We start from the raw sequence: 27,027 nt of genomic DNA, 5'->3' as shown, positions 1-27,027 counted from the left end.
ACTACCACAAACCCACAATCTACCTCTCTGCCTCCCAAATCCAGGATTACAGGGGCGTGTCACCTCCCAAGTCCAGGATTACAGGGGTGTATCATTTCCCAAATCCAGGATTGCAGGGGTGTGTCACCTCCCAAGTCCAGGATTGCAGGGGTGTGTCACCAGGCTCTAACTACTTTCTAAAATCACTTTTTAAAAATCACCTATATTCAGAGGTAGGATTAGTATTATAACCAGGGTAGCTTGGAGTTTATTTTTAAACAGTTCAGGGTAGACGGTGTCATCTATGCATATGGGCAGAGTTAACTCTGGTCTAAACCTGAAGAGTGTTGCTAGTAGAGGAAGGACCCACTCAAGAGTGCACACTTCAGAAAACAGTAGACTGGCATTTTAGACACCACAGTCCCAATCCATACCCAAGGTCTGCAATTGGCCTAAAGGATGCAGAAACTTTTCCCTGGGCAAATAAATGGGTATTGATCTTATGTGATCGGTTTGGCTAGGAAGTTTGCTTCAGACCTTCTCATCCTGGTGTGTATGGGGTCTGAAGAGCTGAGGAATTCTTCCTGGGGACGTGTTGTAGATCTGAGATTTGGTCCAAGGCCTTTATCTAGTTAACAAAAGACTGTTAGCTAGACCAGTGAGCTGACACGGCCATCAGAATATGGGAATATTGGACAGCAGAATATGGTAATACTGCACGAAATACTTACCAAATCACTTATAAGGACAGAGTAGGGAATTTACCACTGGTAACAAGCAAGTCTTGTGGCTGGTTTTGTTCCTCTTTGCTAATAAATATTTGCATATATGGCAGAACTTAATCTCTGAAACCTGGTTCTGTTTTACCTTATCAACATTATTGCTGTAAAGTGTAGGACCTACATTTAAGAATTGGAGATTATTAGTATCTACCCTAAGGAGCTTAAGAACTGTATGCAGGAAAGGTAGCTTGGGTCATCCTACAATAGGCAACTGTCTTAAATCTAAAAGGGTTTTCTTCTTCCTCCAACCCCTATGGCCCAACAACTTCTCAATAACCTCAGACAAAGAGAAGCAGAACATCGGAAATGACATCAGCCAATGAAAGAAATATCAGAATGAGCTCAGAGAGCAGAACCCATAGAGTGAAATAGCCACCAAAATAGCAGAAATCTCTTTCCCTAAGACTAAATGTTGGATTTTTGTAGGACGAATAAGCCAATGTGTTCATGAGAATGAACATGAGTTTCAAGGATGCTAGTGCATGAAAAAGTCAAACAAAAGGCGGTAGATGTGACCACTCCTACACGGAGGAGAGTCTTATTGTAGATCTAAGCGAGAAAACAGAGGAAAGAGTTCAGGCTGAAGCCTGGCTGGCAGTCTAAACTGGACTGTGAGAGGAGAGAGGGTGGGATAGCAAGAGAAGAGCAGCGGACCAAGAAAGGTGGCCCAGACCATGAGTCCAAGAGACCGGCATAGTCAAAATGGAGGAGTTACATAGGGGTCAGATTGGGAGGGAAGGGAAGTGGAGGGAGGAAGAGGTTTCGGGTAGGGGAGGAATGAGGAGAGCAGGGAGGAGACACAGGTGTCTGAGGCTAGACACAGGTTTGAGATCTAACACTAGGCCACACCGTTATAATGTTTTGAAATACGTAAGTTAAAAGGAAGGAAAGGAAAAAAAATCAGGCACCATACAAATACTCGGTAATCAAGGTGACATCAGACGAAGATCAACACTGGAGCTAGGAGGCAATGAAATAATACAGGTAATGTCTTGAGAATTTTTAGGGGCAGTATTTACAGTCTAGAATTCGATGCCCAGCCAAGTAATTATTTATGTATGTGACATAGATAAGTATAGATAAAGATATAGTTATAGCCAATACATAGCAAGGGCATTTACTAAAAAGCACTGACTCCTCATTTGGACCCACAAGGTCACTAAAAGCATGATTAAAAAAAAAAAAACCTGGCAACAAGGTCTTCACGTTGTTTCTGTCTCCGGGACTCTGGGTCCAGTTCCTACTGAACCGTGCGTGTAGGCATGCTGATCACTCTAGGAGTGTCTGTTTATGAACTGTTGAGACTCCACTCAATGTCAGAGGAACAGAAGAACCTCCCTGTCAGTTTTTATATCTCCTCTTCCAAAGCTGCACAGTGTCTCTGTTCACTGTCCTAAATCTGCAGTCACCTTGGAATCCTAGACCCAGCCTTTCTCAGGCAGACCACCCAGAAGGAGATCACTTCCAAGCAAAAGCAATCCTCTCACGGTAACTGGATTGTCCCCTCAAGCAACAAGGACTTCTTCAAACCGCCTTGCAGAACCAGAACTGAGATAATGATCAACCAGACCACACCTTGACCAAGACTATAAAAGAAGCACACCTCCTGCCCTCCGCCCTAGTTCCTCCCAAGGCTCAAGTCAATCCCCAGAGGATGTGCTGAGATGCTTAGTTTCGTCTCTACTGTGCAAAATAAAATCCTTCCTGTCTTTCTACCATCAAATCCACAAGCTTTCTTTGGAATCCAGTGGCCACACTTGCCATGTTGGGACCCCACCACTGGCCTAGAGTTCATTACATTAGGACAACTAAGATCTTTAAAATGATATCTTCACTGAACGCTTTTCCAGGAACCTTCCGGGTGATCTTCTCCACCAAAATTGAGTTTAAAGAGAGAAGGAGAGTGGAGACCAGGAAATGGAGGGTTCAAATTTCCACCCACATACGAAGGAAATTCCTCTCTCTCTTAGAAAGGAAATTCCTGAGATGATTGAGAAGTGAAGACTCAGACCAGCGAGCTGTGCAACAAACCTAAAGCAGTTCAAGTTTTTAGAAAAGCTATCCTTAGACGGATAATTATTGACAAATTTCTCTAAATGTTTAGTTGTAATAATAATAATAATAAAAACACCCATCAGGTATTCTTGGGGGATTTTAATAATAACAAAAACTAATCTAGTAAGAGAAGTGCGGCGATTATGAAATCGTGGGGGAAGTGAGAGATAAGCACTAATAAAAGCAACTAAAAGTAAGCAGATGTGGTCATCTGGGGGCAACGCTCATGTGTTAGAACAGTAAGGGATGAGGAAGACAGCATGTTGAAGGGAGAAACTGTAAAAGTGCTGAGTCCCTGTCTTGCAAGCAAAGGTACTGTGAGTAATGGCTCACACTCACACAGCTCCAGCAATGGCTTACACTCACACAGCTCCAGCAATGGCTCACACCCACACAGCTCCAGCAATGGCTCACACCCACACAGCTCCAGCAATGGCTCACACTCACACAGCTCCAGCAATGGCTCACACTCACACAGCTCCAGCAATGGCTCACACTCACAATGCTCCAGTCATCATGGCTCACACTCACACAGCTCCAGTCCACCAAGACAACAGGATTTCCCATGAGAACAGACAACAGGCAGAAGAACTGCAGAAGGCAGAGCACACCTATACAGGAGGCAACATTTTCCTTCTCAACAGAAGAGCCCATGCAACTCAGAAAGAATGCAGTCAATTGTCCTGGAACAGTTGGGTGAGCTACCTGAAAAATCCGGTTCAATGGCTACCTGGTACTATGTACAAACATTAATCCTCTCCAGGGTATAGACCTAAACATAAACACCAAAATAATGAAACTTCTTAGAAAACAGGAGACGTCCTGCCTTCTGGTCTTGTACATATGTTTCTCAAGGAGAAAAGAAAAGACACGAGTCACGTTTAAAAGAATTGAGTTTCATGAAAATATAAAGCTTTGGTTTATCAAAAGACAACATTGAGAAGTGGAAAGGCAAGGCACTGCCTTGAAGAAAATACACATAATACGTAATTTTGATTTATATTTGAAAATATAATGAGCTCCCTCTCCTTCAAAGTAACTAAGTCAAAATTAAGCCAGGCATGGTAGCATATACCTGTAAGGCTGGCACTGGAAAAACTGAGGTAGGAGGATGGCTGTGAGTTGGAGGCACGGACGGCCAGACATGGACGACATAGTAGGCTTGAGGTCAACCTGGGCTACATGGTAGAACTCTCTGTCTTCAGCAGTGTTCCATTTAAAAATAGTGCAAAAAACTTGATTAGAAGCTTCTTCATAAAGTCAGTCAGAAATCTTCACACGCATACTAGGGCATGCACACCCCTGCACATATATCATGCATCCACACACAACAGTATCAGTAACGACGATAATAATTTAAAACTGATAATTTGCCATTAGACATAATAAATAAATAAAGCCACAAGAGAAAACCATGATTTAGGGGGCTGGAGAGATGGCTCAGAGGTTAAGAGCACTGGCTGCTCTTCCAGAGGTCCTGAGTTCAATTCCCAACAACCACATGGTGGCTCACAACCATCTGTAATGAGATCCAGTGCCTCTTCTGGTGTATATATGCTAACAGAACATTGTATGCATAATAAATAAATCTTAAAAAAAAGAAAAGAAAACTATGATTTAAATATAAAAAACTAAACATTCCAAATGTCATAAAAAGCATGAAGCTTATTGTTTCTAAGAGCTGAAAATGGCATGAACATATTTTAGTATTTTCTTACTAAGTTAAACATATATATATATATATATAATACTAGACACAAAATTTCATTTCTAAGTTTTTGCTCAAGGTAAATAAAAATGTATGTTTGTAAACACACTCACACCCCTCATATGAACAAAATATTGAATGTTATAGTATTTTTATTTACACTACTCCAGAGTAAAAACCTAAGTTAACCTTAACAGGACAGGACAATGGAAAATAGATTATGCATACTAATTTTTACCAGTTAAACAAGAGCTTGGTATACATGCAATAGTGTGGATGGATCATAAAATCACTGTGTGAAACAGACTGTGCCAAAGTTAATACACAGTTTAATTTTATTTACATAAATTTCACGAATAGATATATTTAATTTATGACAGCAGCAATGTAAACAGTAGAGTAGAAAGAAATAGGGTAAACAATAAGAGAATAGGGAATTCTAATAAATACTTGAATAATCTTATGTGTCTGGGTATGTGAGCATTGGGCTTAAGGTTAGGTATAAGTTTACCTTTGTAAAAACCTGTCAAATTTTCCTCCAGGAGTGTGTCATTCTTAACTTTTGCAGGGTAGGCAACTTGTATTTCCCAATACAACAAAAATACAGCATATTTAAATGCTGAATATTTTCCATGTAAAAATTTTACTTTCAGTGTGCATGCACATAAGGACATTTTAGTCAATGATGAGCTACGCATACAATGGTGCTTGAGATTATATCACTCGGTGACACCGTGGTCATGTTGTTCTAAGGGTTCACACACTGACAACATTGCCCAATGTCACATTTCTTAGAATGTATCTCCCAAGTGACACTTTCCCCAGTGATACTTGATAGCTTTCAACCAGGGGAACAAACAAACAAAAACCTACAAGAGAGAAAACGAAAAATTGTGCTAGCAGTGAAGAGAGTCACAGCCAACTTCCTTTAAATAATAATTCTTACTAAAAAGATTGAAATGTCTTGGGCCACAAGCATGGTATTTAATGCCTGGATAAACTAAGATTCATATGTATGTACTAAAGAGAAAACAAAACACTCGTTTTTTTGAAGGCCAAATAATTGACTGCCCCAAATTGTGTTTTAGAGGAATTTCTAAAGACTAAATTAAGAACTTGTATACAGGGGTTTTAGCTTAGTAGAAGAACGTGAAAAGCCTTGGGTTTGGTACCCAGCTCTGAGGTGGGAGAGGGTGAAGCTTGTACCCAGAAAAGGTGAGTGACATGCTAAACGTAAAGATAAACCATTTACATCAAAAAATGTGTTGGTAGGCTATTGTAAGTACTGGCTGTTTTAAATCGATAGAAAGATGGATAGATGACTGGGTGGGTAGATGGGTGGGTGGGTGGATAGAGAGATGATAGATAGATAGATAGATAATAGATAGATGATATAGATAGACAGATGATAGATGATGACAGACAGACAGACAGACAGACAGACAGAGATAAGCCAGCACTAACCTCTTGGATTTAAAAGCAAAGCAAAGAGATTACTAACCAATGATTGCTTGCACACAAATAGGACAGACTAAAAAGACAGTAAAGTCTGTGCTTTGCCACATTTGCTTGTTAAATTGTAAAACAGGAACAAAGCCAGATATGGCAATACATACCCATCATTCTAGCACTATCATCCTCACAGGAGGATGAGGCAGGAGGATCTAAAGTTGGAGGCAAGGATGGAATCTGAGAAGTTCCTGCAAAGCCAAGAACTACTTAGTAAGACCATGTCTCTAAATGAATGAACATTTAAAGAAAAATAGAAATGGACCCAACACTGTTTGTTTCCACCCTAAACAGTTAAAGGGGGTAAATAAAAACAAGGGAAAGATAAAACAAGGGATCAAAGAATATCTACGGAAAGGAAAAACTAAGATATTAGAAATAAGACTAAATTATTTTGTAGCCAAAATATTTGAAAGTATTAGAAAAGCCCTCCGATACCATTTTGTTCTCATAAACTAATGAAGAAAACTAACAAAGAAATTTAAAGTTAACAGGAATAGATTTGCATAATAGTTAAATCTAAGTGAAAGGGGTTAAACAAATTATAAATCCTCAAGTGAAAGTATTCACTCTTGTTTATTGTAAAAATCTAGAATTAAAAATAGCAAGCTTTAAAAAACACAGTTGTACTAATTGTTTTATTGCTATCGTGCTTAGTGGCCAGCAACATCTTCACTCTGTCCAGAATCTCAAACTTCTCTTTTTGTGTGTAATTGTAGAAAGGCTCTGCCATTTGCCAAATGGATCATTTTTCTCCTGTTTTTTCTTTCCATTGGCCCATTCTGAACCGCCTAAGAAACTTCCTCATTAGTGTATTTGGTCCTTGTGTTTTGTTTTTTGTTGTTTTTGGGTTTTCATAGGATCACTGCAAAGCTCAGTTCTGACCCTTTTCTATCAGATGTCAAGAGACTTCAAAAATATTTACAAAGTATTCTTTCATTTTCTTAATGAAGAAAGATACATAAACACAACCTCTATCAAAGCGCCAGCTTGTCCCCTCTGTACCCAAGCTGGAACGACCTTGCTTGATCACGGCTGTGGTATTCTTTATGAAGTTCCTTTTATACATACTGAATGGTACATTTTCTCACGTTAGACCCCAGGTGAATCAAGGTCTCTCTATGTGCCAGCAGGCCAATCTGAATGCCACATGTTTGCTTTACCAACCTGTGTAAAGTTGGGTGGTAATTTATATTGATTACATAAGAAGAAACTCCATCCCTGGTACAACATGTTCTTTCAGCTGCAGAACCACACCTGTAGAAATGCTAACGCACATCTGGTTTCATAAATCTGTCCCTTCTGATTCTCTGGGGAGATATTTTTATGTAAACTGTATCGCTACATGTGGAACAGAAAAGACCAAAACAGATGTGCGTAACCATTTCCACCCGAGTTCTGAGCTCTTATTTTCTCCCTGACTTTGATGGCTTCGGCTTCTATTTGAGTGTAGACGTGATCCCCCTCTTAGGAAAGGGGTCTTTTACCAACTTTACTAATGATGAACTAGTCGTCTCTGTATCCTAGTATTACTATCAGATCTTAAGAGACTTCTCCTCGTTAAGAATACTGTTTGACTTACTATAAGTAGATTCCCCACCCCAGTTAAGGTTCTGATACAGAGACACATTTCCTCATTGTAGTGTGGGTTCTTCTTTACTCAGGTGTATATACACATTGGCTTGCACGTCTACACAATATCAATCCAGGTATAACAAATGAAGGCAGATCATCTCCCCGAAGGCAGACCACTGGTGTCCAATATCTGAACTACACTTCGTTTTTGTTCTTCTCCCAGAAGTGAGCTGTCAGTGAACACAAACAGTGAAGAAGCAACCATGTTGAAAAGTACATCATCAGTAAGACTGTGAGGGAGGCTAGAAACCCTGAACCGAACAGGAAGTGAGAGAGAGCGAGCACCTAGTCAACGTCCTCCACTGTGAGGGCTGCTGTCATCGGAAGGTGTGTCACCAACTGATGCCATCAACTTGCTCAGAGGTATAAATAGATTCAATGGTTTGCTTCTGTTGTCTGTTGTAAATTTACAGTCTATAAATAATTTGGAACACCAGTCTATGGATGACTAACATTGAAATAATTTCTAGAAAGATTATTTGTTAGTAATAGGTTCTTTTTCGTGAAGCCTTGATATCAAGATGTGAGGGAACAGGCTCTCCACCCCTGTCCCTTACATTCACTCCTGCCTCAGCCACATGTACCTTTTCATGCTGATGCTTTGGTTTCCAACTGTGGAGTGTTGGGGTGTGGGGGATGTGATGCTGGGGTCTCTATGTGGTACTGGGATGCTAGCCTCAGTTACGGAATGAGTACTGTGTCTAACGTCAGGATGGAGCAGGCAGCGGAATCTGCTGGTGGTCTCAAGGTAACCAAAGATCAGAGGAGACCTAGGGTACTTCAGGTGGAAATTCCTCAAAAAATGGTTTGTCCAGCAAACATCTGTTCAAGAAATAGTTTGTCTTATATGATTTTCACTTGTATAGTAGTGTTCCAGCAATAGATCCACAGTGTACATGTTAAAAATTTCCCATAAAAAGACATTGATCCAAGGGCCTTGACAAACAAAGGACGCTGAATAAAAACTAAGAAGGATCCATATAAAGCATGTGTTTCATTAATAATACTGTAATAATATCATTTCATTATTTGTTATAAATATAGCATACTAAAGTTAACAATGGATGGAATTCGGTGCAGGGTATGAGGATTCTGTAATATTCTTGCAACTGTAAACCTAAAAGTATTTCAAACTAAAATTTTATTTAAAGAATAAAAAGCAAGACCCACCCATGTGATTGCTTAGGCAAGCTCAACTCCAAGCACAGTTACTAGCTTCCAACATGTTTGTATTCTATTCTTTTAGAGTATTTTAAAACTTGAATAGATTCAACTTTAAGATATTAAAACCACAACGATTGCCTCTAGAGTAAGAACATTCACATATGTGATCTCACGTTTCAGAACTTCAAATGTAGACAAAAGATATATTAGCAAATCCGAGTGCAACAAGACTTTGAAGATCTTACAGTTGTTAACTACATACAACTTATACAAAGCTTAAAACAAGATGCTCACTGCCGTTTATGTTAGGGAGTAAGCTTGATCCAGATGCTAACCTGTCTTAACCATCCCTTCGCAGTTTTCAGAGTATCTCCAAAGACAATTGTTGATATTGATTTTTTTTTTACACATGTATGTGTCTGTGGTGTCCATGTGCCTTTTCCCTGGTGTGTGTGTTCATGGGTATTCTGGTGCCTCTGTACATGTGTGCAAGTGGCAAGTTGACATCTGGTGTCTTCCTTGATCATTCTTCACTGAACCTGAAGCTTGCTAATTCCCACTAGTCTGGCTGGCCAGTTTGTCCTGGGAGATCCCAGTCTCCCCATCCTGAGTCCTGGAATTCCTGGCAGAAGGCACAGAGCACAGCTTCAGACACATGGCACAGCTCCCAGCAGGTATGTGGGTACCAGGAATTCAAATTCTGATCTTCATGCTTGCATGGCAAGTAGGCATCTGCTGTCCACTGAGCTGTCTCTCTGACCCACACCTGTTAGTATTGACTGTTAGTATTGAAAGACAAGGGTAAAAGCAGAACCCTGGTGATATATATGCATTGAACTACGTGCTCTGAATCAGCATATTGTAGGCTGTAAACACATGCAAATCACATGCCAACAAAAAAGAATGAAGTATATGGAGGAAATAATCTAAGATAATATCAGCAGTGATAGTACGACCCTCTGTGTTTCCTAATTCTCTATATTAAACATATATTGCATCTTTTACAATTTTTGACCCTGGAGTTGGGGCACCCCAGACAAAGGTATCTGCTTGTGGGGTGACTGCTGTATTTGACCTTTCCTTACCCCTCCAGCCATACAGCAAGAGTCTCCAGGTCTCAAAAGGAAAGGGCAGAAAACCATGTCTGGGCTTGGTGATCCCTTACTGCTTGAAGACTTTTTCTATGAATACTCTTTGCTCCCTACCTGGACATTACAGGGAAGAGTGAGGCTAAGAGTAGCTCACAGTCAGGCTTGAAGAGGTCACCAGCTGTGGTGAGCAGGAAGGCACCAGAGTCCTTACCCGATAGGCTTCTTCCTGGAACCTGAGCCCCTACAAAATGTGAGTCCAGGTACCAAAAGCTTGACCCTGACCAGGGACCCCTTGAAAAGGAATTATCAGGGTGTAACCCACTCCCAGTGGAAAGAAAAACGGCTGTGTTTTTTAACAGCACACGTCAAAGGCAAAGTATGGACAGACCGAGAAGTGTAATGGGATGGAAAAAATAATAATAAAACAAGCGTCAAACTCCTACACTCCTCGCTTCTTATTTATACAAACACAGATGGGCCAGCAGCTCCAGGCCAGCTGATCCTGGGTGATGGGTAGACATTTCCGTCCCGCCACCTCTGTAGAGTATACCTACCCTGAAGAGTATGGGAAAGTGCTTTTTATCACCAACCTCCGGGAAAGGAAATGTAAACAAGAGAGTCATGATCATCATGACTAAAGCAGAAGGCACCCCAATGATCACAGGATATTTCCAGCCATATAAATCTCAATGGGAGAAGAACTAGAAACCAGAAAGCGGGGTGGGGGTGGACATCAAGTAGAACCTATTTGCTTCCTAAATTATCTTATTTAACTGTCTCCTTCATTCATAAATTTTAAGGGTATGCTTGAGAAAAAGGAAGAGGAGGAGGAGAAAGAGGGAGAAGAGGAGGAAGAGGAGGAGGAGAGTTATTTGGTTAAAATCCCCACATAAGTACGTAACGGATGAGAATAACTCCCTGCGACCGACATGGTTCTGGACGTGGTTCATGTACGTCTGACGGCTACACACTGACTTTCAAAGGGATCCATGCGCTTGTTTCATTTCTCCCCTTGGAGCTATGGGGAGCTTAGAATGTCCCTGGGCAACCCAAAATCTAACATCTATCTTGACAGCTGAAATGATTTTCCAGAACAAAAGAGGAACTGTACATGGCTAGGTCATAAAAGGAATCATATTTGAGGGCGAGGCAGGTGGTTCAGTGTCTAAACTGCTCTGTGTAAGCATGTGGGGTTGAGTTTGGATCCCCAGTCCCTGTGTACAGAGTCAGGCACGCCACTGCACACCTGCAACACTGCACACCTACAATATCGGCATTGGGGAGGCAGAGACAGGCAGATTGCTAGAGCTGCCCAGCCACAACCCCCCAGGCAGCCAACCCCCTAGCCAGTCAACTCCCTAACCAGCCAACCCCCAGACAGCCAACCCCCCTGACAGCCAACCCCTCAGACAGCCAACCCCCAGACAGCCAACCCCCCAGACAGCCAACCCCCAGACAGCCAACCCCCAGCCAGTCAACTAGAGGAATCAGGGAGCTCCATTTTCAGTGAGAGACCCTGTCTAAGAACAAAAAACAAACACACAAACAAAAAGGTAGAGAGCACTCGAGGAAGATACCAGATGTTGACCTCTGGCCTACACACACACACGCACACACACACACACACACACACACACACATGCACACACACACAAATACACACAAACACATACATTTAGAAACTTGAGTGAATGTTTGTTCTATATTTTTGCCTCAAAGTTTTTTTTCTACCTATGCTAAACCTACAGCAGTCATTGCTGAGGCCTTGGCACTCACTGTTTTAAAGGAATAGCAATGCAGACCACTAAGTCATATGAAGATAATACAGATAGCTTTGACTATAATTTATTTTTAATTTTTAGGCCATATATTTCTATCATTTTCAACTCTAGTGTACACATATATACACATACAGAAAGTATGTCCTGTGAGAGCCAAGATACACACACACACACACATATACACATATACACACATATATACACAATAGCTGTACATGACAGTTGCAGGCACTTTTGCAGTGTAGGGGCTGTTCGGGCCCCTGAACAGAGGTGCTGAGATGGTGAGATGGTGGACAGACAAGTTGGGGTTCACCTGAGACCCCAAGCAACTTGTAACCACGGAGCTCCACTCTGAAGTGGTATACATAGCAGGCCTTTTGATTTTAAAAAAGAAAACACTGAGACAAAATTACATTAAGCAGACAAAACAAAAGGCTGTACCACAAAGTGGGTGTGGGAGCCCGAGAAGGTGCACAAAGGGAAACGGGGGAGCGAGAGGTTTAAGGCATAGCTTCTTAGAATAGCAGTGGGAAAGAATCAGAATGTGAGTGGATTTTTAAAGGAAGGTACAGAAAGAGTGAACAGTGGATAGAAGAGGAGAGAGGTTTAGGGAGGAGAGAGTAAAACATGAAGAGGATGGACATCCATCCCTCCCAGTGTGCCCGGGGCTGCTATTCTAGGGACGCTATTAATAGCCCTTCCTGTCCCTTCCCAGAGTCCCCCGGTTTGGACGATAATTGGCACAGCAGTCACCTCCTCCACAGTTCTGGTCTGAACAGAGGACCAATGAACACTGGGACACACACGGAGAAGGAAGGGAAAGAGGGGGCACAATCCTGCAGGAACCAAACCGGAAACGGAGACAGGACACAAGCTAAGAGTTCTAAGCAGAGCAAATGCAGATAGCCGGGAGGGTCAGCAAGAGCAGAGCTTGCGAGCATTTTAAGCTTGAAACTTGAATAGAGAAAGAGACAGAAGAAACGAAGATGAATGATTCATAGCGCAAATGTGCGTAGGCGCCTAATATTTCCCCTGTATTGACAGGATTACTGGCCTTTGTAAAACGGACTGAAAATGGCCACCGGCTCTTTCCAGCCCTTGCAGCCGCCCACACAGCCCCTGCCGTGGCTGTCTCCTATGCTGCTCCGGCGGGCTCGGGGTAGCTCACCTCTCTCCCAGACCCTGCCTTGGCTCAGCCTTCCCAGCAGCCCCTCCCCCACCCGATGGCCGCATACCAGACTGTCTGCGCTGTGGTTTCCCAGCCTTCCACAGATAGGCCACAGCAAGCAAGGCTGTGCCTCAGTGCGTCATTTCAGAGACCTCTTTTGACTTCTTCACTAGATCAGAATTTCATATTGTGAAAGGCTGGAAGTAAATATCACGGGCAAGTTCAGAAGGTCATGCAACTTCTAGCAAAGCAGTACCCTAGATCTAGAGAGAAGACAGAAGCCAGGCAGCACAGGGACTTCTGGAACTGGAGTTTCAGAAAATATGCCACGTGGGTTTCTACTCCAATTTTGAATTGGGGCAGATTCTGGGTTGAATTCATCTGTTGGAGCACTAACCCCTTCTCCTCAAAATAGGATCTTGCAAGTCTTTACAGAGACCATCAGGTTAAGAAGAGGTCAGGAGCATGGGCTACAATACAGTAAGATCGTTTTGGAAGAAAGGAGATGGGAACACAGGTCACCCACAGCGACATGGATCCATCCATCTAGCCCAGCCTTCCTCGGAGTCCCGGAAGGAACCAACCCTGAGGATGCCCTGGCTTTGGCCTTCTAACCTCATAACTGGGACAAAATTTGCTTCTGTTTGCAGCGTGCTGTTCAGAGAAGTCTGATGAACACCCAGGTGCAATGTGGCCAAAGATGCATGTTAGGTGGAGATGACTGGGCAGGCCAATCCCCGACCCCAACTTTCCCTGAAGAGACCATGCATGTGGCATCTTAGAGTTATCTGGAGGAGTGAGCATTCCTTGCAGCAAGATTAGACCAGCTCATCTAGAACAGATACTTTGTATTATTCACATGCCTCAGTTTCGCCAATGAAATTGGCTACTAGATTGGAGTCTTGGTTGCCAGCTGAGATTCATTAGGAGGCTGAAGAGTGATCACCCAAACACGCTGCTTTGGGGGAGGAATATCTAATTTAAATGTAGAGTAAGCGGTAAACATACTTCTGAGAGCAGCTGGCAAGGCAAGAGAACTCTAGCTTCTTCATCTGGGCAGAGGCAGAAGCTTCAACAATCATCCAGTTCTCACACAATCAGCTCTGTCTTTTGATGCTCCGAATTTGACACAAAGGAGCGCCAAACTAGCTGAGATGTTTGCCCACATCATTTAATCCTTCTGTACCCAGTTCTGTGATGTCTGGCGTGGAACCCACTGGCTGACATCTTGGGGCTATACCAAGAAAAGGAAACACTAACTCGTTTCTGCAGCCCTCTTTTTGTTTCTTCCTGCTCACCGCAGGCCAAAATTCTTATCCCGCCTGCCTCTAACCAGAGCTACTGACTTGAGTCAGTAGTGGAAGGAATGGTGTTTAGCTCTGCTTCCTTATATGGCAGGGAGGGACAGTGTGCTTGTCTGTCCAGCTGAACTGCACTGTGGCCCAATGACAAGTTCTAATGATTGGTTATGGGAACCTTGTGTTCTGGCTTCCATCACTTTGCCGAGGGAAGACACAGAACAGACAGCCATAGGGTTAGAGTCAGGGGGTGGCACTGACTCCTTCTCTGCCATTGGCCATTTATGTCACTTTGGGCCAGCTACTGGATTTACTTTGCTGTTCTTGGATGGCAGTCGTCGGCTGAAAAGTGCTGACACAGAGTGAGCATTCTAGCAGGGGAGCTGATTGAATTAGTTCATCTCTGCAACTGTCATGGACCTATAAAGGCCCAAGATAACCAGCAGCTCAATGCTGGTCCTCTCTCCAGCTTGCTCTCAACTCAGCAGCTTTTTCCAGTATCTCCATCTCTCTCACCCATTCTAGCCCACCATCTTCCTTCTGCCTCCCCTTGACTCCTCCGTCCCCATCCTCCTTTTATCTCCATTTCTTTTTCCAGGTCTAAAACATTGAAAAATCTATATATTCTCTGTCTATCTATCTATCTATCTATCTATCTATGAACCCTAGCCCTAGGGCTAAAAAAATTCTTCAGACATACTATATGAAGAATTCTTAGACTATAAACAGCAGCTCCAGGCCCATTGGTAAGGATAAAGGTCACTGACAATGACAGTAGAGGGTGTCTTCCTTAGAGCAGGGAGAGCTATGCTTCAGAGATAGCCCTGGTTAGAACATGCTCGTGACAACCTGAATCAGAGTAGAGCTATGCTTCAGAGGTAGCCCTGGTTGGAACATGCTAGTGACAACCTGAATCAGGGTGACCTAGAACTTGTATCTGAAGCCCAAACATTAAAAAAATCAACTTTGTTTCTTCCATCTACACATGGCCAAGGAGAAAGCAATGTAGGAAAGTGTGTGGCAAAGGGTGGGATTGTAAAGGGAGTCGCACGCTTCTAGAGAACCTCTATAGGCAGTCACAGTAGATAACTCACAATGTGTAGGTCAGTATGAATCATGTTCAGAGCAGTCTAGAGTTGTTACTTCTGACCATCAGAATGAAGGGATGATTATCCTAATTTATAATCAAGTGAAGAAATAGGCTGGAAGTGGTAAGTTTGGGATTTGAACTCAAGACTGTCTGATTCCAAAGTTGTTATCAAATAGGTCATACTTAGAAAGTCACCTGCAGAAGTAGAGTCCCTGTCTCCTGGGTTTATTTAAACTCGATGACAGAGCACAGCTCTTAAACCTATGGCCTGTGGAGACAGATTATCCGAGTTTGAATCCTGTTTCTTCCATGTAGTGGTGGCTTTAGATGTTACTTCACCCAGTCAGCACTGGGTCTCTTCCTCCATAAAATTATTTGGGAAGAATACTCTTTATTTTTATCTAACAAATATACTCTTCATTTTTACCCAACAAATAATCTCTACAGACTGGTTGGCACATGCCACTATTCTAAGCACTGAAAAACTGGCTTTCTCCTATTCAAAAGCTAATTTTAACACTCCACACCCTAGGGTCAATGGTGTGCCAGAAAATGTTTAATTATAAGCTCTGTCTGTCTCTCTCTCTCTCTCTCTCTCTCTCTCTCTCTCACACACACACACACACACACACACACACAGAGAGAGAGAGAGAGAGAGAGAGAGAGAGAGAGAGAGAGAGAGAGTTTAGATCACTGAACAGGGAACTGGGAAGAGAGGCTGCACAGCCCAGCCTCGTGTGCATTTTCATCACATAGACTCTGTAGATAAAACTGATCTCAAGAGCACAGATAAAGTCGAATGTAGAGGACTAACTAGGAAAAGGTGAGTCTTGAGTGTTTGTTACCTATATTTTAATATTATATGCAGAATGATGGGCTTACCTGGCCAGTTTTAGAACACTGCTCATGATTTACAACTAGCTCTCAAAATTCTTGAAAGTTTAAGTGTAGTGAAATTTTGTGTTTTAATAAATAAGGCTTGCCTGAATCAGAGTGCAAAGCTAAGGCACTAGAGGCCAGGGAGCGATGGCACACACCTTTAATCCCAGGACTCGGGAGACTAAGGCAGATGGACTTCTGTGATTTCAAGGCTACTCTGGGCTACACAAGATCAATCCAGAAATAGATCCAGGTGGTGATGGCTCACACCTTTAATCCCAGCACTAGGGAGGTGGAGACAGGAGTGATATGGCTGGACAGAGAGAGGAATATAAAGGGGAAGAGACAGGAACTGAGTGGAGTGTGGAGTCCGAGGTGTGGTGGAGACACAGTGCAGTCTAGGCAATCTGAGGATCGCCCCTTACTGAAGCATTGGTAGACGTAAAAGATCTCTCTTACGGCTCTGCTTCTCAATATTCGGCTTAATCCCTATATCTTCTCTGGGTTTTTACTATTCATGCCACATTTAACCTTCAGATTTGAGGAGCTGCTCTGAGTTCAGGGCACAACTGCAGGAGCCGATTCCTTTTCAGGTTCTCTTCTGCAGGTTCTGCTCCCATGCACAGCCTGGAAGCACCTGCTCTAGTAAAGCAAATAGCAGTTGTGCAAAAATAGGACCAATCCTGGCCTCCTCTCTGTCCTTTCAAGTACATTTTTATTGATTTGTGTGGGAAAGGGTCACGTGCCATGGCATATGCGTGGAGGTCAGAGGACAGCTTGAAGGAGTTGGTTTGCTCCACCATGTGGGTTCCGGGACTTGAACTCAGGTTGTCAGGCTTGGAGACAAGCGCCTTTACCTGCTATACCATCTCCCAGGTCCAGCCCTGACACTCGTACTGGACCAGGCCAATCCCATGAGACATTAAGCTGCAAAATCTTTAGTGAATGTAGAATGTGTGTTCTGTGCTCTGAATGTAGCACATTCTTCTGAGCGCTACAATACTCCAGGCTTCAGAGTACCAGAAGCCCCTTGGAGTGAACTTTCTGCCCTGCAAAAGCAAACTTGTTCCTTGTTGCCCAACTGCTTCTGCAGGGCCTTCTAGTAGAGCATCTAAACCAGGAATTGTGCTGATCCTGTCCTGGCTTTAGAGGGGCTGGGGACATGGGGTGCAGGATGAGTTCCATTCGGGATTATCCTTATCACAACAAGGAAAGGAGAGAGATGAAGAGAGAGGGGGGGGGAGGGAGGGAGGGAGAGAGAGAGAGAGAGAGAGAGAGAGAGACGCACTAAGGGAACTAGCTGAGGTACATCCTTAAAGTTGTTCAAAGACATAAATACTTATAAAGGAAGAATTCTTGGAATCACCTCCCCCCTCCCCAAAGCCTAAATTCCGCACTGTAACAATGGCTGGAATAAGACATGGAAACACCATAGGAAATCTGATTCGTGCCACATTTCCAGCACTTTACAAAGGCAAGCCCTGGAAATCTCATCAGCGAGCTCGACCTTATGGGACTGATAGTTTTGCATTTAGACAAGAAAGGATAGGGGAAGACACGGGCGTTTCAGATAAATACGTCAGCGCGTCCAAAGAGGCTTGGCGAAATGGATTATTTGGAATACACAGCTGTAACTTTTAGGGGGGAAACCATCTAAACAAAAATAAGTTTCTGAGGAATCAGGAACTCCATCATGTGCCATAAATGACTGTAAACACCAGTGACCAGAATCATCTCTGAGGCAGGATGTTTCATCAGAGCCTGGAAGGAGGTTTTACAAACTGCAGATGCCTGGACCCCACTCCAGCGAGACCTACTGAATCGGAACTTCCAGGGCTGAGTCCCAGAGATGCATCTTTGTCAAAAGGCTCTGAAGTTGATTCCGGTTGTGCGACTGCCTAAAAACCACTGATACAGGCAGACTGAATCTGTGAATCGCTACAGTGGAGCATCCTTTTATCTGGAACTGCCCGGAACTTTAAAGCTGTGTGTTCCAGAATTATCTCTGCCACTGACAGAGGACATGGCCTTGGTCAGCTCGCTTGGGCTGCTCCTCCATTCAGCAAATATTTATTGGGATTCTGCTATATGCCAGGCAACTGAACATCTAATAAGCTAATAAGGCACAGAGCAGGTAAACATTACTCAAAGGCACCATATATATATACATATATATGTAATTTTACTTGGTGTGTATCATTAGATTTTGATCTCTTATCTAGAAATTGAAAAGTGGATTACTGATATTTATTTGCTTATTTTTCTGTGCTAGGAATCAAACTCCAGGCCTTCCGCATTCCAGACAGGTGGCCCTATCACAGAACGACATCCACCAGCCTAGTTCCTTTATGCTTAAGAAAAGTTTTTTCTTCTTAAGACCCCCAAGTTTCTGATCTTTCCTATGCACAACAGTAGTACATATCAAAGGTCCCGTGATTGGGAAAATACAAAAGCCAGAAGTGACTATGAAATCAATTACACATTACTAATTTAGCATCTCATCATCATAATGTAGTTCTATAATTAGAAAAATGTGTCAGGGAGAGATATATTATTTACTCAGTTTATCAAAAATCACTGTGTATATAGGTAGGTGATATATATATATATATATATATATATATATATATATATATATATTTGCAACAACTTATGGCCTCCCAGGGATCAGGTCCAGAGTTGGGAACCTATAGATCTTACTAATGATGTGTCAAGCATGGTTCTTCAGCAGCCAAGGCTCTTTCTGTGATCTTTATCAGTGGTAGCATTTTCCACCTCTGTGAACTTGGATACAGCATAGGAAATCTTAACAACTGGGTAGGCCCAGTATGTAAGTTAAATAATATTCCAAAGTACTTGCAGCTTAAAAAGTCCATGAAATTATACTCTCTTGAGGCAGGTGCTTCCTCCTGTCCCTGTACAGAGATGCTCCAAATCCTAGAATGCCCCCTTGCATGCACAGCCTTTTCTTTGTGTACACCTATCCTTAGATTTCCTAGCTGGTCCTTGTTTGGTTTCCCTGATCTGCTCTTTGGGGCTCATTCCTGACTGTATTCTTGTTAATGCTTATTTGAAGAGGGGCCCAGAATAGAGCATGGTGCTGTCAGTGTGGTCAGGGCTGGGAGAATATAGAGCATCTGTTTCCCTGCTTGATAGACATCAGGAGGGTGTTTAGTCAATGAGTATCACCTAGACCGCAGAATTCCATTGATTAAGACAACAAACACTAGCCTGCCAGGCCGTGATGGCTCACGCCTTTAATCCCAGCACCCAGGAGGCAGAGGCAGGCAGATCTCTGTGAGTGTGAGGCCAGCCTGGTCTACAAGAGCTAGTTCCAGGGTGGGCTACAAAGCTACAGAGAAACCCTATCTCAAACAAACAAACAAACAAACAAACAGTAAAAAAGAAGACTACACTAACTTAGTGCATTTGGTTTACCAAGAAATTGTGACTGACACGCAGATAAGTGAGGCTTTGTGTTGTATATGTGGTAGTACAAGTGCAGGTGTGTGTGTCCTGCAGATGGGGTGTGCACACACACACATGTTCATGCATGCCCCTGTGAAGAACAAAGGAGCGCATCAAGTGTTCTCTCTTATTCTCTGCTTTACTTTTTGAAAAAAGGTGTCTCACTAAATCTGTAGCTAGAATGGCGGTCAGCAAGTCCCAGAGATTCCCATCTCTGCCCTTCACAGTACTGGGATGCAGTTCCCTGACCGTGCTGAGGATTTAAACTCAAGTTCTCATGCTCGTACCACAGGCACTCTTATCCACTGAGTCATCTCCCCAGACCCTCAATTTTTCTCTATTAAAATTGTTCAGTTGTTAATTTACTGACTTTGATAGATTGCCTTCATTTAGGGGAGTAGCTGTATCATCATATCCATGGTTTATACAAAGATGCAAAGCTTTTTGCCAACCAGTCTTATGGGAATTTTCTCTAGACTTTTTCTAAAGAAGGATGATGACTTGTTTTTCAGTTACTTGTGGTGTCAACTTCAAGTCAACCTCTCTTAAGACTGGCTTACCATGTCATGTGAAGATGATCACTAAGAACTATATGACCCTGACATTGGGGGTTTGCCCAGCCACAAACTCATTCACAGGAAAAATTCAAGTGATAGGCATTAGGAGCTGTTGGTTATTCCAGGTATTTGCCTCTGCATCCAGCTTTCTCTTCAACTGAAATTAGCCCTCCCGAGCTTTTCTTTACCCAAGGATGATCCCTGATGGGGGTAAGAGGACTGCCAGACCCACTGAGTAACACACTGAGATACCGCAGAGCCTTGGACATCTGCTCTGCTAAGGGACCTGAACCAATCAAATGTCCTCTTTCAGGATCTGACCTGAAGCGCACAAGGAATTGCCTGAAGCACACAAGGAATTTTCCAGGTGGTGGAACAGCTGCCCAGAGTAGCTGGGTTTACACGATGTGAACACAGCCTTGAGAGCCATAGTTCCCTGACGGCTTCCCTGACCTTCCTGGGTCTTAACCCCATCCCCTGTGGATTGCACCCTGTTTGGCTTCTGGATCTCCCACCTCTTTATTATTCCAACTGTATTTTATACCCCATCCCTTTGCTGGAGCCCCTGAAGCTTAGAAACAAAAGGACTCCCTGGTCCTTGATTTTGAGACAGTTGTACCTCTCAGGGTCCTGCCTTACTGAGTGAGATCCTGGTTTGGAAAAATCTGTGTGACTTCTGGCTGTTACTATTTATTCTATACTCTCCCAGCTGTAAGTCATGACATTGCTTATTTTGAATTCTTTATCCATTCTGGCCGGGACTGGCACTCTCAATTCCAGCTCTGATGCAACTGGCCCTTGAGCCTGGTGCTACTTAATCTGGGTCCTGCCAGTCTTTGACCCATAGGTGAGGTCTATCTAGCTCCCCAGCAAAATGTCTTGGGGGACAGGAGAGGGAATGTCCCGTGTGGGCTTAAAAGGAACTAATTATGTACTCCTACTTAATATGTTCCTGTCCGAGCGAAATGATTTCCTGGTGGTCAAGGGCTTTCATCCGCATGTTCACGACACAATGCCAAAGCCTCAGGAAACAGGAAGCAAACAGTCATCAAGTTATCGCCATTGCTGTGTATGCGCACTTAGTATAGACATACACATATATGCATATGTATGTTAATATATGTATACATATACATAGCAAAAACACACATGAAGGCGAGCACTTGCAAAGAACACCCAATTTGCTTAAATTTTTTTTTTAAAGTCCAACCGCTCCTCACTGCCCCTTAGCAATACTGTTATTAATTTCTTGGTGCATTCTTGGTATACACTCGCAGGGAGCTATTTCTAAATTTCTTTAACCCCGACAGACTTCCTGTTGAAAAGCACTTCTTTCCTGAATCTGGCTCTCCCTTGCTTTGGAATGGAGGCTGGATGAGACACACTTCTCCTACATATCTGAATATTCACACCCATTTCCTCCCACCAGACCTTCAAAACAACAAAGATACCCCTGATCTGGGTATGGAGGCTCAGATCTCCAATCCCAGCACCCCTGAGCTGGGTATGAAGGCTCAGATCTCCAACCTCAAAACCCCTGAGCTGGGTATGAAGGCCACATCTCCAATCCAGCACTCATTTGAGAAGCTGAAGCAGGTTTATAAGTTGGTTCCTAAGCAGACTAGATTAGCTGGCAACAGACACTATCTGAAGTTAGCTAAATTTTTCTCTCTCTTGTAGACAACTTGTTGGCTTGTAGACAACTGGCTATGCCCTATCCAGGACTCTCCGTGCTTGACACTTGCCTGGGTCCCCTTCCACAGCTAAGCTCCTGTTGACTTCCAAGTCTGGAAATGCAGGAACGTTCAAGTCTAACTAGGAGATGGGGGAGCTGGTCAGTTGAGCATCTAAGGGGTAAGGGTGAGAGGGTAGCACCAGGCTTTAGTTAAAATGCGGAACACTGTTTAGTGAAGCCACCAGAGGTGAGAGGCATAGCTCCTAGAGCAATCTGGTCTCAATAAGGGCAGGAACCCCAGCCAGGTGCTACTGGTTACCTCATCCTGCCTACAAGGCCCAGGCATGACAAGCTGGGATTAATTCCATCCTTTTTGGCTGGAGGCAGAGAAGCCACCTCATTTACTAAGGCCTCTCTGTTGTCAGCACTTAGTCATTGGGCTGTTCACCTGGCTCCTCGCATTTCTTGGTTCCTGGATGCTGTTGTGCGCCATAGCCAGCCTACCTTGTTCTGCCTCCTATTATCTATCCCTCTGCTCCGGGTCTCTGATCCTTAAAGCTAAATTTCAGATAACGTTGGGAAGGACCCATTTCTTAAAGCTCTAGGATCAGGGCCCTAGAAAGCGCCACAGAAGCTTTCTCAGATAGAAGAAAGGAGGAGAGATCTTCAGGGAAAGGAGATAGGAAATGGTGACTACCACTCAGAGCTAGCATGATACCCTGAAGATTCAAACTTAGCCTCCGTGTGCCTCTAGGGAAAGGAGACAAAATCTCTCATCCCATCTGGACATCTTAACCCCTACAGGATGGACGAGAGCTATGCCAGGTGAGGCCGAAGAGTTGATTTCCTTCCTCAAAGGTCAGAAGTATTGAAGTGAAGGAAGCAAAACCAGAAGCGAGCCCTGATCTTGTAGCTCTTGAGTTAAGCCCGAGCTGAGAGTATCTCTTTAAAATAGCCAGTTCCTCACAGCCTGTGTGAGTCTAGATTGGCTTAACAGATGAAGGACTTTCCGTTAAGAAGCTCTGGGAGCTATTTTTGGGCATTCTGAGATTTGCCCAGAGAACGCCTTCCTAATGCTTGAAAACCCTGTTGGCAGGATCTCCCTAACCTCCTCCCCAGTCCTACCATGCTATTTGCATTCTACTTGGTCAGCATTTTCCCCACCCCCACCTCCCGACCATGGCCTCAGCCCACCACATTGCCAAGCCATGTGACAGACAACCGGGCAGATGGGGCGCTGGCTGAACCCTTCTCATGTCCATCCCTAAGTCACTTCTTGTCTCACTGAAGAATGACTAACTGGTAGCCATGCTATCGTGAAAGACAGATGGCCACAACTGTATGTATTTTTAAGAAAAGGTCTATAGAACAGAGAATACCTGAGCCAGATTCTGGAACTTTCTATGATATACTTCCAAACCAAACTATTCTACCTGCAGAGAACAGGAAGGGACTGGGACCAGTCACAGAAACCAGTGAAAACGGTGACTAGCCTATTGTCAGGAATACATTCAAACATCGCTTTTAAACCCTTGAATCTGAAACAGGAGCCTGTATCTTCTCTCTCTGATCCAAACATTGCATGCTTAGGGCAATCTTTGGATTTGAACGCTTTAAACTCCACATTCTATTCACTTTCAGAAATGGAAACAACCCCACACTTCACTTGTAAACCAGTCAAGTACATTCTTTATGTGCCCTGAGATCTATTCGTTTCTGGGATTTTTTTTTTTCTTAGCCAGAACTTTGCCTTTATGTTTTTCATTAAATGATTTTAATAGAAGCGAAGTTTCCAGCCTGTGGCTTCGTTGAGCTTTATTTACCTCCCTGTTTGGGGAAATGTATCCCAGCTCACTCTCCACAGGAAGGAAATAGCACCAGGAGCTGCCTAAAGTTTGCCATGAACTAAAATCCCTCTCTGTGTGGAGAGAGCACATGCAGTGTGATTTTAGAAAATGTGTTTTTGTAGTGATGGGGTGTGGGGAGCACACGAGGGGGATGGGAAAACCGACCATAGAGAAACTATATTTTGGGGGATTCCGGGGGGACGGAGGGCTGCTGGTTTCAAAATGGAATTTATTCCCAAATCCAAGATTATAGACTGTCTTCAAAACTGCATCCCCTGCATGGTTTAGAGAACATTTGAGAAAAGGAAATTGCTCTTCATGATTTGATTGACAGTAAAAGCCCTGTGAGAAGTTTGGAACTTGATGTCCTCCAGGGAAGGACAATAGTCGAATAGAGTCGGCTTGTTCCCTTTCTCACTCTTACCCAGAGCTGTCGCATGGAAAGAAAACACACAGGGCACTCTGTTCTCATCTATCACTTCAATACGTGTAAACTCAAGCACTGCTCGGTAAGTCTCGAGCCCAATCCGTCCTCGTCTACGGCTTAGCAGTCGTCTGGGACTCTAGTCCTTAATATGAATGTTATTTTTTTCAATGATCAGACTTCTTCCTTTTGCAGGGCCCCTTGTCCTCAGTAAGTTCTAGCCACGCACGTCTGGTTTTGCCTAACTCTAAGGGGCCGCACTATTTCCGTTTTCAATTCCACACGCGCAGCCCTATTACCAGAAGGGCTCTGTGAATACCAAGCACTTTGTTCTCCTCTGCCTTTTTGACCATGTATTGCCAGAGCACTGAAACTCCCCCGCCCTTTACAATCAGCTCTTTCTAAAAGGAGTTACCGACTAATACCAACTTGCACTACTGTTTGGGATGCCCAAATACGTCTGTCTGGAGATAAAAGCCCCTCTTCTTCCTTTCTGGAACATTCTCTCCCACTTATATATTTTTTGACCCTCTAGGCATACTTTCCAACAGAAATGAAGGTTTCCCGAGAAATATTTCGGAAGGAAGTTGACCGTGGTTTCTACACACACACCCACTCAGGCGTTACATTCCCTTGCTGCTCGGTTTTATAGAAAACAGACTAGGTAGTCATCTTCCGCCTGGGCAGATGAGTGACAGTGAGCCAGTTGGTGCCCATGGTAGAACGCTGATCTTATTTCTTTACATCTCTGAAATCCCAATTCTAAAGTCCTGGTAGCAGAGTAACAGAAATATATTTAGGTAGGGAAAAAAAATCACTCTTTATCTTAACGATCTGAAAAATTGTTGCTGTTAGATTTTAAGCGAAACCTGAAACCTATTTAAATGTCTGCTAGCAGAAGATGGAGAAGGAACCGCCTGAGGCACAGAGCAGCTGAGCCCACTGGCTGGCACCGAGAATACCAGGTAAACAATTCACGTCCCTCTTGAAAACAGAATCGCATGCTAGGCAAAGTCGCCCATGCTCCCTGAACATGCCACTGTGTGGTCTTTCCTCTTGCCCCATTTCTAGAAACAAAAGTTTCATCACATTGACCTTCTGGGAACATCCGCAGGTCAGGGAAGTCCAGGCTGGCTTTGGGAATTTACAGGGTCCCTTGCCTGCCTCGAAAGATTTTGCATATCCAGCAGCCTCTGCCTGGAATGTTGCCTGAAACCCGTGGAGCGACTCCCGCTTCCCTGAAGGCAGAAAAAGAAAGACCCTGTGTCCTACCTCTTAGGCAGCAGCTTCTTCCCCAGGAGGAGGACCGTCGTGTCGCTCGCCCGTAAGGAAGCTGAGGTCCCTTTAAGCAACCCAACGAGAGAGCAAGCAGGCAGGCAGGCCGCCTAAAGCACACTGCTCTATTCAATAAAACTGCAGACCGCCCTTCCTTGGCCCCTCCCAGAAGTCCATGCTAAGTGAACACATATCCCCTATGTTTACAGTCAGCAGGCGGTGGTATGCATTGTCCTGTAGTTTTCTAATAGGCAGCCAGTGACGACACCCCGGCCAAGGTGATGCTGTCTGCCCGTGCAGATGCCTGTCATTCCCTAGGCATGCTCAGGACATCACTCATCAGAAAAACCAAGTCCTAAAAAGCTTGAAACTCCGAGCACGCTGCCAAAACCAGCCTGCTCCATGCCCTTTTTTGGTTATCCTAAGCAGGGCCTCCTGGAAGTGAATCCATTGTCAGGAACAATCATAAGAAACGTTAATCTCGGAGAAAGAGGCTGTCATGTAGAACACAAATAGAGCTTTAAGAAGAAAGTACAGTTCACCAAACAAGAAATGGACAGTTAGTTGTACTTATGGGGATGAGGCTGGGGGTGGGGTGGGGGAGCCGTTTCAGTTGGGGAAGCCTTAATTGCATATTTCTTTTCAAAGTAGCTACGTTGCAAAATAAATTTAAATCATTCTGCGAGTTGAAAACCCGAGGCGGATAAGACTCAGGTCTGCTGTCCAGGCTAAGTTCTAGCCAAGAATATGCCTGTGTTATGAAAACCAACTGACAAAAAATATAAATAAAATGTATCAGTCTTTTTAGTAGATAATGTGGGCCAGCAGAAAAGCAGGGTGAGCAGCGTGGCCAGATGGGATCACGGGGTTTACACAGCTCTTCTGGTTTTCCCCATTAACACCCAACTTCCCTTCATTCCTCAGTCTTGGCAATGGGGAGACTGTACTAGCAATGAACGTGCATGGCGAGACCAACACCTGCTTTGGGGCAGGCGTAGCCGGGCACATGGGCCCTCACAGGTGATGCAGATGTTCTAGTGTGTTCTGGAAAGCCTGTGTGCTCCGGGAGAGTCAGTCTTCAAAGCTGCTGAGCTACAATGCAGGTCACTGGCCCACACATGCATCCAATTGTGGTCTTGTAGTTTTTGGAATTCAGTCAGTCGGTGCTTAGTTTTTTTAAAAGTTGGAATACTTAACTGTTTGTCAGGCCTGAGGCTGAGCACAGAATCCATGTTTCATTATTGGTATGTGTTTAGACACTGTCTCATCATTGACCAGGAAGCTTTAAATATTTTCCCTGGCTAATTACGAATCCAGAAGCTTAATCGACGCACACAGTCTTACGGAAAAGCCTTCTCTGTTCATGAAGGTGGGATGTAGATGCCATCTCTACTTAGGAAAGAGCCCCCGCCCTTTGTGCTTCATTGAGAGCACTCGGGAAGCAGCTGGTCCACACGGGGGCGTTCCTTCTTCTGCCCTCCATTATTAACCAGTCTCCCGGAAGTATCTACGTGGACTTCCTACGCTACTCCCTCGCTTTTCTCGCTTTCTTCTACTAGCCTGCTCCCAAAAAGCTACAGCAAGGAGGGTCCAGGGAGATGTGGGCTTCAAGCGTTCCCAGTCAGAACTCAGAATGTAGTTT

At 43.8% G+C, this 27,027-nt stretch overlaps 1 protein-coding gene across 4 annotated transcripts in view; it reads right to left on the bottom strand.

The window, feature by feature from the left end:
• The window catches only part of Cald1 (caldesmon 1), a 195,418-nt gene extending 169,914 nt beyond the window's left edge, over nucleotides 1–25,504 (bottom strand). For all 4 annotated transcript variants that reach the window (XM_041675484.1, XM_041675486.1, XM_041675488.1 and 1 more), the window contains exon 1: nucleotides 25,383–25,504. The gene's annotated coding sequence lies outside the window, so the exon portion shown is untranslated. The remainder of the gene's footprint in view (nucleotides 1–25,382) is intronic.
• Between the last annotated feature and the right edge of the window lie 1,523 nt (nucleotides 25,505–27,027).

Source organism: Microtus oregoni, unplaced genomic scaffold, assembly GCF_018167655.1.
Source record: "Microtus oregoni isolate MIOR12 unplaced genomic scaffold, Mior012 000026F_ref0000081, whole genome shotgun sequence".
Taxonomy (NCBI): Eukaryota; Metazoa; Chordata; class Mammalia; order Rodentia; family Cricetidae; genus Microtus; species Microtus oregoni.
This window is presented reverse-complemented; position numbering and strand designations above follow the sequence as displayed.